Source organism: Carcharhinus amblyrhynchos, unplaced genomic scaffold (assembly GCF_965287045.1).
Source record: "Carcharhinus amblyrhynchos unplaced genomic scaffold, sCarAmb.v2.hapA scaffold_53, whole genome shotgun sequence".
Taxonomy (NCBI): domain Eukaryota; kingdom Metazoa; phylum Chordata; class Chondrichthyes; order Carcharhiniformes; family Carcharhinidae; genus Carcharhinus; species Carcharhinus amblyrhynchos.
Genome location: NW_027649794.1, coordinates 312,961 through 326,083, shown reverse-complemented (window position 1 = coordinate 326,083; position 13,123 = coordinate 312,961).

Genomic DNA, 13,123 nt, shown 5'->3' with positions numbered 1-13,123 from the left:
CTCCTCCCACAGTCTGTACATTTATAGGGTCTCTCTCCTGTGTGGATCTGCTGGTGACGATGGAGGCTCCCTGATCTTGTGAAACTCCTCCCACAGTCTGTACATTTATAGGATCTCTCTCCTGTGTGGATCCACTGGTGACGATGGAGGCTCCATGAGTCTGTGAAACTCTTCCTGCATTCAAGACACTGAAACACCTTCTCTCCTGTGTGGATCCACGGCTGGTGAATATGATCTGATTTTATGAATTTGTTCTCCTGTGCAGATCGTTTGGATGATCCCTCATCTGCTTGATGCTGCAAAAGCCCATTGCTGGAATGAGAGTTTTGTCATTTTAAAATCTGCCCACGAGATTCGGGATGCCTTTGCATGTGCTTGTCAGAAAATCCACAGTGGAGAATGTAACTCTGCAGTAACGGCAAGGATGACACTCATCCTGTTCCTCTGCTGGGGAAGAAAGAACGAAAATTGTGATGATGCCTCTTAAAGTTTCTTTTAGAGATACAATTCAGGATTGTGTGGGGATGGGCCTGCAGGATCTGGAGTTAGCATTCTCATAGAATCATAGAATTCTACAGTTCAGAAGGAGGCCATTCAGTCCATCAGGTATGCGCCGACCATAATACCACCCAGGTCCTATCCCCATACCTCCATCCGTTTACCCTGGCGAGTCCCTGGAGCACACCTGAGCACCCGGAGGAAACCCGCACAGACATGGGGAGAATGTGTAAACTCTGCACAGATAGTGTGGAGTTTCAATAGAAACAAGGCTCAATAGAAACAAGTGCAGGACATTTTCCTGGTGTCCTGGCCAACATTCATCCACTAATCAACACAACAAACTCAGATTATCTGATCAATTACATCATTGCTATTGTTGGGATCTTGCTGTGTATCTGCTGAGCCGCTCAATTTGCTTAAACAACAAGTGATTGCCCTTCTGAAGGCAGCAGATTGGGTCTAAGAAAATTGGGACATCGAGAGCATTAAAAGTGCTTCTAACAGAGAAATTCTTTCCCAACCTGAAAATTATCAGGATATTTTAAAGGGAACAATTCCTGATCTCTGTGCCCGCTCGCCGTCCCCTGAGGTCCTGGGGGGAAAACGGCAGAACACCAACTCTGTCTCAGGCACAGAGATTTGCTCCAAATGAGGAGAATTAACACACCCACGATTCAGTGTTCAGGGTCCAGGAGAGGGAACACTGGCTGAATTCACTCTTTTCCTGAGGGAACTGCAGCAAGATGGGAACATTTTAAACATTGGAAAAATGCTGCAGAGCTGATTGTCCAATCAGAAGCTGGCTTCTGGGGAAATTTGGCTCTGATCGGATGAACGTGGGCAGGGATGTGACAGGGAGAGAGGGCCTTGGAATGGAACTCAGACCTGGCACCAGAACATGGGGCTGGGGGGTGTCCAGCATAGACTCGGAACGAGAGATAGAGGGGAGAGTTAGTGTGTGAGAGAGAGTGTCTGTCAGAGATAGTGAGTGTGTAGGAGAGAGAATGTGGCTTTGTGAAAGAAATTGTGCATATGTGAGTGTGAGACAGGGAGTGATGAATGTAACAGGGAGTGAGTGTGTGAGAGAGGGGGACTGAGTGTGAGACAGGGGGACTGAGTGTGAGACAGGGGGACTGAGTGCGAAAGAGGGAGTGAGTGTGAGAGAGGGAGTGAGTGAGCAGGAGTGAATCTGTTTGAGAGTGTGAAAGAGGGAGTGAGTATAACTAAAGGAGGTGGAGTGTGAGAGGCAGGGACTGAGTGTTTGAGAGACAGTAATGAGTGGGTGTGTGTGTGTGTGTGTGTGAGGGACAGTATTGAGTGTATGTATGAGATAAGGTGAGCGTGTGTGAGATAGGAGCCGAGTGTGTATGAATGAGGGAATGACTATGTGTGAGGGGGTGTTTGAGAGAGAAGGCGAGGATGTGAGTGTGTCCAAGATGGTTATCAACTTTCCAGCATCATTCCTCCCATTAAAGATGACAAAATGGAAGATTAAATATTTTTTAATCAGAGACCTTCCAGATTACAGCCTCCTAAAGTGGTATTCCTTCCAGGCGGCAATGTTGGACTGTGGGTGGGTGTTTTGGTCAGAGGTAAATGTGAGGGGGCCATGTAGCTGGTGAATGTATTTATGACTGTGATCCTCTTCAGAAATCCTAACAAGTGCACAGATGTAGTCAGAAAAGATATGTTTACATTTGGTTTCTGTGTTTGAGCCCATTTTATGACAAAAAGGGGCATCCATACTAAGAGAAGTCTTGTGGTTCCCTGATGCACTGGCAAGGTCACTAGGTTCTACAGCTCAAGAAGTTTGGGAAACCCTGATCGATTTTGTATCGACTGTGTGACTGCACCATTAACCCGCAGACTTTAATTTGTCAATAAGTCTATAATGTGGCACTTCATCACAATGATATTGTCACAGAAAATAAGAGGATCTTTCACCTAAATTCCCAGTTTTGGTCAGAATTCTTACAATTGTTGTTTTAAATTCCACATTGTCATCATTTGATGCCAATTTCCTTTGAATATTCATCCCCATTACCAGACCAGCAGCTCACAGCGAGGAGGAACAGGCTTGCAGGTCCTGTAGTAAATTTTGCCTTGGTGCTGAAAGGCCACAAGGTTCTGCTCCTCCTCTTTCCTGGCACAGTTAACAAATCTGGCACAAGTGAATACTCAACTGGTGAAAGCTCAGTTCACATTGTTGCATCAATACACAATGAGACACAATGAGAAACATGATCAACAGAGGGAAGACACCCACTGTGTTCGAGAGAAGACGTGTCCAGCAGAGGAAAGCAGCGTGGCGACTTTGATTGCCTTTTGCAATTCAGTTTGTTTCTCACTTGTTTGAAGTCATGAGGTTACACTGAGACTTCATTTGAAGTAATTTTTAAAGCGGCATCTTGGCCTTTTGGCTAAGGTGCAAATGACATTGAGCTTTGGAGAAGATGCAATGCCTGCTCCAATCAGCTTGGATCACATAGATCAAGCCCAAGTAAGAATTCTCGCAACGCCAGGTTAAAGTTCAACAGGTTTATTTGGTAGCACAAGCCACTAGCTTTCGGAGCGCCATTCCTTCATTAGGTGAGTGGGACTTCAGTTCACAAACAGGGCATTTAAAGACACAAACCCAATTTACAAAATAATGGTTGGAATGTGAGTCTTTACAGGTAATCAAGCCTTAAAGGTACAGACAATATGAGTGGAGAGAGCATTAAGCACAGCTTAAAGTGATGTGTATTGTCTCCAGACAGGACAGTTAGCCCAAGACAGGAGGTGAGAGCCCTGTCTTGTCAGCTTGCATCAAGAATGTCTCGCTTGCTGAGATTTTGAATTGGACTTTGATTGGATTGAATTAGAAATATAAAAATTCAGAATTAGATATATAAAAATGAAATGTATTGCCAAAAATAGACAGACTGTTATCCCTATAATCAGGGGATTGGAGCTTACAAAAGCAGGAAGTCGTATTCTATTTTAGTGCACAATTTCAGAATTATAACCAACAGTTTGGGATTGTTTGTGGTTGTTTTAAGTTAATGAGAAAGAATTAGTGCCAGGTAAACACAGACCTGCACTCCTCTCCTGCCACTTTGCCGAGCTGTCTGGCTGTAGCAATGCCCTGGCTTATCAAGGCCTTATGCCATCATACTAACCCTCCCAATAAATTCTCCCTGACACAAGGATTGGATACTTTGTGCATGCACAGGTAGTCATCATCACAAAGTTCCCCTTCTTCAGTGCAAACCTTTCTCTATTTCTTAAATTGTATCTCCTACTTTCAATCTCTTTGGTCACCTGTTGATTTGAAGATCCCACACTATTTCCAGCACAACCAACTGCAGAATTTATCAAAAATGTCATGAACCGAACTTGAACAAATCAACTGCAATTCTTTGCACACAAACGGTTGTTTGTTTGAAGGGCAGATGTTGAAGATATTGACGTAGTACAGATGGACACAGAGTTAATAAAACTTCAATCACTCCTGCACTGATCACATTGTCAACATAGAGAAATTATTCAACCTTGAAATTTGCCGTAATATTTAAAATCAATATACATTAGTGAAATCATTTATTCCAGGACAAAACCTTCAGTTGATTCACTATGAGCATCACTTTCCCAAATTAATGTACCTATTTCTTTGTTGATAGTTTTAAAAATTGTTTCTTCCACAGCTGAAACAGTCTCATTCGGGAAACCCCCAAAGCCATCATCTTTATACTCTTCTGAATGGGATGCAATCGATAACGCATCTTTTGGTTCTGAAAGTATAGAACATGTGGATTTTTGAATTCCTACAGAAATTATCTATGAGATAAAGTATTTGTCGATAATACACTCTGTTATTTACTATATATTTAGTAAATAAAGATGTCTCACAGCCCATCTGAGAAAACCAGTTGCCCCCAGCGTAGCACCAAGCTACACATTTCAGGAAGTTCCCATGTTTGGTATCATCCTCCTGTGTTCTGTTCACTGATATCAGCAATTGTAGCAAACTCATGCACAATTGCTGAAACAGAAGAATTTTTGTCCAACAAACAGTACTGAATTCTACTTGAGGCACACAAGCAACCGGAAATTTCTTCATTCTAACACATAGCACTATTTGAATTGAAGTACATCCACATTTGTACAAAGCAATTACAGAAAGAAAATCCACATTTGAGGAATTATCTGTGTGAGTAAATAATAATCAGATACTATACTCGGTTTTCTTTCATTCTCTCAGCTTTTCTGAGTATGTTCTATAGATGTTAATTATTATCCATTCTCTCGTTCAAATCACTACACAGCAAATATTAACAGGAAAATCAAGACTCAGGGGAACATGAAATCAGAGCTTGATCATGATGCTTTTCAACATCGCACACAAACTGATTTTTCCAGTAGAGCTCAAATGGTCAAAACTGCAGTGACCCTGGTTCAGCCCAGATACAGATTTCAGTGTCGAATCAGTGATCACTATCGTTGATCTTTGTGAACCATACTCTGGAGCCTCATGGTAACAAATAAAGTTAATGCCCGCCATCTAAGTAATTTACAGATATTCCAAACTGCTCACAGACTTTGGAACAATTTATTCATCAACAACATTATGAAAAGTTAATTTACAGCATCCCCATGTCATGACATTCAAACAGGATGAACTGCACTTAAGGAATATAAATACAAGTACAATTAAGCTCCCAGGGACAGTAAGCAGACATGTCACACTGATAAAAGGAAACATTAAGTGCTGGAAAAGGGTGGGTTAAAATCCTGGAACTCCATCCCTACAAGCACTGAGAGTGTGTATACATCATGTGGATGGCAGCGGCTCAAGAAGGCATCTCATCACGACCTTCTCAGGGCAATTAGGGATGGACTAGCCGGTCGTACCCAATGAGCTGGTACTAAATAAATGAAGATAGTAAACGCTGAAAGTGTGAAAAGGTCAATTTCAGTCTGAAGGAGAATAGCTGGTTAAAGTTAGGATTGGAATCCTGCAGCTCGATATCTTTCAGATACTGACAGGCCTGCACTGAGTATCTAACAGCTTGTTTCCATCTTGATATAATTGTCTCATCAAAATTTCAGTCCACATTGAATTATCTTTTTGATGTAAACTTTTTCAGTCTTCTTGCTATCATTCTTGAAAGGAAGCTTAAAGCTTCTCACCTCTTTAAAAGAATGATAATGATATTTTAGATTTCTGTTTTCATATGTTTCTGCTTTTTATGTTAGCAGAGTGGCAATTCCAGAAGTGTGTAACATTCTGTATCTAAAGTAGGAGCAAAACTTAAATAAACTTAAAAATTAGACAAAGAAAGCTTACATTAATATTCTACGCCCATACACAAAACTTTTCCAGATTCTCAGAGACCGGTAGAAACCTCAGGGTCTGGGGTGCATCATCACCCCAGGAAATGATATTTCTGTTCAGTTAATTCAATTTCCTTTGATGTTTTGTCTCAGTTACATCGTCCCATCAGAGACTGTCACCCATTTAATAATTTTAGGTTCATTTTGCCTTATCAAATGAATATACACAAAAGTGAGCATCACACATTTAATCAGATGGCCCTAAGGTTCCAGTCCCACTCTGGCAACCCCTTTGAAAACACAGAAGGCAAGCAATTTACGCTGAATTCTGCTCCCTTAATGAAAGTGAGAGTTAAACACAAAACCAAAGAAAAATATCATTCAATTTCTTTATCTTCCAACTCTCCTAAACACAAAGACAGTAAAGTAACTGTCTTTGACGAGCTCAAGACAAGACTGATTATAATCAGGCTCACCAAAAAAGCGCTGTGAATATTTTAATGAAGAAAACATTTTCATTTTACACGGTGGGTTTTTCACAAGAAACTTAGGTGTCCAATCTTCATCTGAATCACTAGATTCACACACAGGAGGTCGACACCCCCTGCCATGACTTGACATGGATGCTGGCTTCGGTACATTCAATCCTGTAAAAATTAAAATATTCCAATTACCCAAAGTATTTAATTTGACTTCCCTTGGTGACATCAGGTACATGCTGAATTAATTCAACCATTTTAGAATATCAGGAAAGAGCAGTACAGAGTTCTCTTCCACTTTTGGCAACTGAATTTAAAACCAGCCTAACCTCTTCAGATGAAAAGGGGATTTTACATCATGCTAGAGTGCTGGAAACATAGCACTCAAACCCATGACATCAAAGAGTCTTCTCACTGTTGTTATTTCTGGTGCCTCACTGATCCGTATTGTACCATGGAGAGTTGAAAGAAAGGACCTTTACAATTGTGACAGCTGATGATCACTTTCTTATCCTGGGCAAAGGCAGGGCAATAATGACATCTGAGATGCACAGTTCACCTCCATTATTCCAATACATATCGGTTGTTTATTCTTGTGGTAGAATCTTTGTGCAAAAGGAGTGAGGGAGGAAAGCTTCAATCACTATTTTTCATCCAGATTAAAGTCCAACAGGTTTATTTAGAATTGAGAGCTTTCGGAGCGCTGCTCCTTCATCAGGTGAGCCAGAGTAGTGCCACGGAAGCTCATGATTCTAAATAAACTTGTTGGATCTTAACCTGGTGTTGTAAGTATTCCTACTGTGCCCACCAAGTCCACCACCAGCATCTCTACATCACATTTTTCATCCAGTTGCACTCATTTCGACAGCAAGTGAAACAGAATAGTGTCTTCACTTCACTTTTTTATTGATGGGATCTGGGCATCAGTGGCTGCACAGTAAGAAGTCTGACAACACCAGGTTTAAGTCCAACCAATTTATTTGATAATAAACTCACAAGGGGTTTGCCCCTTCGTCAGGTGAATGGAGAATTCTGGCCTCAGACAAAGCATGTAACAGCGCAGACAGTTTACAGATTACTGATTACAGCTAACCTGCTATTCAAGTCTTAAAGATGCCGACAATGTGAGTGGAAAGAGCATTATGCATAGGTTAAAGAGATGTGTATTGTCTCCAGACAGTACGCTAAGTGAGGTTTTGCAAACCCAGGCAAGTCATGGGGGTTACAGATAGTGTGACACGAACCCAAGATCCCGGTTGAGACTTGAGGCCAGAACTCTCCATTCACCTGACGAAGGGGCAAACCCAAAAGCTTGTGAGTTTACTATCAAATAAACTGGTTGGACTTAAACCTGGTGTTGTCAGACTTCTTACTAAGTTTACCCCAGTCCAACGCCTGCACCTCCACATCAGTGGCTGGGCCAACATTTATTGTCCATCCCTCATTTAACTGAGTGGCTTGCTCAGCCATTTCAGTGGGCAGTTAAGAATCAAGCACATTGCTGTCAGTCTGCAGTCACAGGTAATCAAATGGAAGATTTCTTCCCCTAAAGGATTTGTGAACTAGATAAGGGGTTTTTACAGCAATGGTTTTAGGGCCATTATTAAATTATTTCCAGATTTCATCCAATTCAAATTTCACCGTCTGCCACAGTGGGGTACAAATCAGGATCCCCAGAGCATTTCCCAGAATTACTAGTCCAGTGACAATATCACTACACACCACCTCTCCACTGCTTTAAAACATTCACTGTGTTCTTCCTAACTGCACTATTCCTCTGCATATCAACCAGGGTCATCTTTACCTTTATGAATGGGGACATTGATTTGTTCGCTCATTTGCCATTCACAGTAAAGTATACACAAACATGTGGTGACAAACCAATTGTAAGACGAGGTCACACTTTTACCCTATCTGTTAAGGCCATTGGCTTTCTGATATAAATCATTCTATTTGATTATGGTGTAAAACGGCCAATATCGATTGGAAATCAGTTGTTGGGAGACTCTGGTGCATCAACGATTTGTAAACTGTGCTCTCAGAAAGGAGATACTGGGGAATTTCTCGATATTCATTCTTGAAGTCCCAGTGATGAAATGGAAATTCACATTCAAAATTTTCTGTCCTCTTCGGAAATTGTCCACCAGGGTGTAACATCAGCAGAATGCTGTGCCTGCGTGTGTCGAAGTTTTCACAAGAGGGAGTGAGAAATTTAGAGAGAACAAAAAAAATCATTGATTTTGCAGACCTATTGTAAGCATAGCCTCATAGTTCCACTTCACATTCTTATACCAGCCCTTTACCCATTCACTTAGCTCTGCCCATTCATCTTTGGAAAAGTGAACAGACATGTCTTTAAACTGGTCTGTAACCTGAAAATATAAAACTACTGATTCCTCACACATCACTAAATCAGTAATATTCACCAACATAAGCTCTAAATATAGGAGTAACCCTCCTGTCAGCACTGCCATCCTTTATAAGAAAGTCCTTCACTATACTCTATAATCGCAAGTAGAAAACTGACATAAGATGCAGTCTCTCTACATGTTGTTATCCATGTGATCTTGGGGTTCTGACTCATTAAAAACAGAACTGGACAAGGCCAAGGAGCACCACCTCGATCAAATCACCCCTCAGATCCAGGGAAGTTCATTCAGTTTCTGGTCAGAGCTAAGATGGAATGAAATGGAAAAGGCAATTTCAAAAAAATGCTTTCAATTAAATTGGAACAACAGGACTGGAATAAATCTGGGAAAAAGAGAGTTCAGAATTAACGTCAGAGAATTATCAAGAACTGAAAGCCACCTGGGTCAGACAATAGAAAAAAATAAGTTTGATCAGGGCTTTATATACTTCCACAGGAAGAATCAATACATGGGACTGAATGGTCTCACCGGTCAATATTGACATTTTTAATCCCGTTGACACACTGGGGAATTCACTCACTTCTGACTGACAGTGTTAATGTGACTGACCAGCTGAATCTTCCCCATCTAAACTGCAATACCCAGACCCAGCATTTTCTTTCTGTTTTCCATTTCATAAAATATAGAACATAGAACATTACAGCACAGCACAGGCCCTTCAGCCCTCGATGTTGTGCCAAGCTATGTCCGAACCCAAGATCAAGTTATCCCACTCCCTATCATTCTGGTTTGCTCCATGTGCCTATCCAATAACCGCTTGAAAGTTCCTAAAGGGTCCAACTCCACCATCACAGCAGGCAGTGTATTCCACAGCCTAACCATTCTCTGAGTGAAGAATCTACTTCAGACATCCCTCCAAGATCTCCCACCATTAGCCTTATAGTTATGCCCCATAGTAACAGCTACATCCACATGAGGAAATAGTCTCTGAACATCCACTCTATCAATCTCCCTTATCATCTTATAAACCTCTATTAAGTCGCCTCTCATTCTCCTCCGCTCCAAAGAGAAAAGCCCCAGCTCCCTCAACCTTTCCTCAAAAAACGTACCCTCCAAACCAGGCAGCATCCTGGTAAACCTCCTTTGCACTCTCTCCAATGCTTCCACATCCTTCTTGTAGTGAGGTGACCAGAACAGCACACAATATTCCAAATGTTGTCTCACCAAGGTCCCGTATAGTTGCAGCATAACCCCACATCTCAAACTCAAACCCCTGTTAATAAACGCTAACACACTATAAGCCTTCTTCTCAGCTCTATCCACTTGAGTGGCAACCTTCAGGGAGATCTGTGGATATGAACCCCAAGATCATTCTGTTCCTCCACATTCCTCAGAACCCTGCAGTTGACCCTGTAATCCACATTCAAGTTTGTCCTACCAAAATGAATTACCTCGCACTTATCAGGGTTAAACTCCATCTGCCACTTTTCTGCCCCAGCTCTGCAACCTATCAAAGTCACTTTGCTGCCTACAAGAGCCCTCCGCCTCATCCACTACTCCACCAATCTTGGTGTCATCAGCAAATTTACTAACTCATTCTTCAGCCCCCTCTTCCAAGTCATTGATAAAAATCATAAATAGCAGAGGATCTATCCCTGTGGTACACCGCTGGTAACTGGCTTCCAGCCTGAAAATTTTCCCTCTTACCACTGCTTTCTATGAGATAGCTAGTTACTTATCCAATCGGCCAAATCTCCTTTTATCCCACACCCCCTTAATTTCTTCATGAGCCTACCATGGGGAGCCTTATCAAACGCTTTGCTAAAATCTATGTCTACAACATCAACTGCTCTACGTTCATCTATATACTTAGTTACCTCCTCAAAGAATTCAATCAGACTTGTGAGGAAAAACTTACACCTCACGAATCTATGCTGACTATCCCAGGTTAAGCTGCATCTTTCCAAATGGTCATAAATCCTATCCCTCAGGACCTTTTCCATTAACTTACCGACCATCAAAGAAAGACCAACTGGCCTATAATTACCAGGGTCATTCCTATTTCCTTTCTTGAACAGAGGAACAACATTCGCCACTCTCCAGTTCTCTGGCACTATCCCTGTGGACAGAGAGGACCCAAAGATCAAAGCCAAAGGCTCTGCAATCTCCTCCCTTGCCTCCCAAAGAATCCCAGGATAATCCCATCGGGTCCAGGTGACTTATCAACCCTCAGGTCTTTCAAAATGGCGAATACATCTTCCCTCAGAACATCTACCTCCTCCATCCTATCAGAACATATCACACTCATCCTCAAAAACATGGCCCCTCTCCTTAGTGAGCACTGAAGAAAAGTACTCATTCAACGCCTCACCTATCTCTTCTGGCTCCATGCACAAGTTCTCACGACTATCCTTGACCAGCCCTAACCTCACCCTGATCATTCTTTTATTTCTCACCTAAGAGTAAAAAGCCTTGAGGTTTTCCTTGATCTGACCTGCCAAGGACTTCTCATGCCCCTTTCTAGCTCTCCTACGCTCTTTTTTTAACTCATTCCTTGCTACCTTGTAACACTCAAGCAACTAACTGAACCCTGTTTTCTCATCCTTACATACGCTTCCTTTTTCCTCTTGACAAGACATTCAACCTCCTTCGTGAACCAAGGTTTCCTCATTCAGCCATTTCCTCTCTGCCTGAGAAGGACACATCTATCAAGGACATGCAGTTTTCGTTCCTTGAACAAGCTCCACTTTTCATTTGTGCCTTTACCTGACAGTTTCCGTTCCCATCTTATGCTCTGTAATTCTTGCTAATCGCACCATAATTACCCCTGCCCCAATTATAAATCTTGCCTTGCTGTGTGACCTTATCCCTTTCCATTGCAATAATGAAAGAATTGTGGTCACTATCTCCAAAGTGCTCTCCCACAAACAAATCTAACACTTGTCCAGTTCATTATCCAGTATCAAGTCTAATGTGGCCCCATCTCTTGTCGGCTTATCCACGTATTGTGCCAGGAAACCCTCCTGCACACATTGTACAAAAAGTGCCCCATCTGAACTATTTGACCAATAAAGGTTCCAATCCATATTTGGAAAGTTAAAGTCATCCAATGATAACTACCTGTGACTTCCACACCTATCCATAATCCGCTTTGCCATTTCCTCCTCCACATCGCTATTACAATTTGGGGGCCTTGAAAACTCCTAACAATGTGACCGCTCCTTTCCTATTTCTAACTTCAACCCATATTACCTCAGTAGGCAGATCCCCTTCGAAATGCCTTTCAGCAGCCATTAAACTATCCTTGATTAACAATGCTACTCCTCCACATCTTTTACCACCTTTCCTACTCTTACTGAAACATCTATACCCTGGAACTGCCAACAACCATCCCTGTCCTTGTTCTAACCATGTCTCCGTAATGGCCACAACATCATAGTGCCAAGTAACAATCCACACTCCCAAGTTCACCTACCTTATTCCGGATGCTTCTTGCATCGTAGATACACTTCAACCCACCATCCTGTGTGCCTGTGCACTCCTACAACCTTGATACCTTCCTCAGTACCTCACTACCCTCAACACTGGCTTCTAAATTACAGCTCGATTTCCCATTTCAAGTCTCCCAGGATCTTACCTCGGATTTCCTCTGCTCAGTAAAAAGTCTGACAACACCAGGTTTTAGTCCAACCGATTTATTTGATAGTAAACTCTAAAACCTGGTGTTGTCAGACTTTTTACTGTGTTTACCCCAGTCCAACGCCGGCACATCCACATCATCCCTCTGCTCAGACAGGGTCTTTCCCTCTCCACTATCTGCTATGTCACTCTTACCCATCGCCTTCTTGAAGTCAGGCACCTGACTCACTCGACTTTTCCCGAGAATTTGTTCTGCCTGAATCTACTCCTCAGTCTTTTCAATAGTTATGTCCTGGATCTATTATTTCTTCCGTCTCTTGATCTCTCACAGTCTGAAAAGAAGTCCAATCTCATTTAAATACGTTCCGATCATCAGCAGTGTCTAATGTTTATAGTACTAATACCTGAAGCTGTCTTTTTACTCACTTTCCCTCAGACTAACACCACCTCAGTCTCTTTCTCACTAAAAGTAAACACACCGGCTCCTGGTTTCCCTCAGGAAATTTAAATATTATCTAAAAAGCATCTGAAATATTAAATACAATTTACAAATTGAATTTACTGAAGACTCAAAATACAATCTAAATCCTCACAACACTAAACTATTCCAATTTTCCTATTTTATAAACTAGGAATACAATTTATAAACTGAATTATTATTTTTCTCACCAATTTATCAAATATAAAATCTTAACTAAAATTGATGAAATTTGACTTTCATTTCTTTTAGGACAAAAAATCATCAAATTTATTTCGAATAAGTTGACGAAATAATCTGCAGTAATTTAATCTATGCTCTTGTTTCTTTCTCAGGCAGTT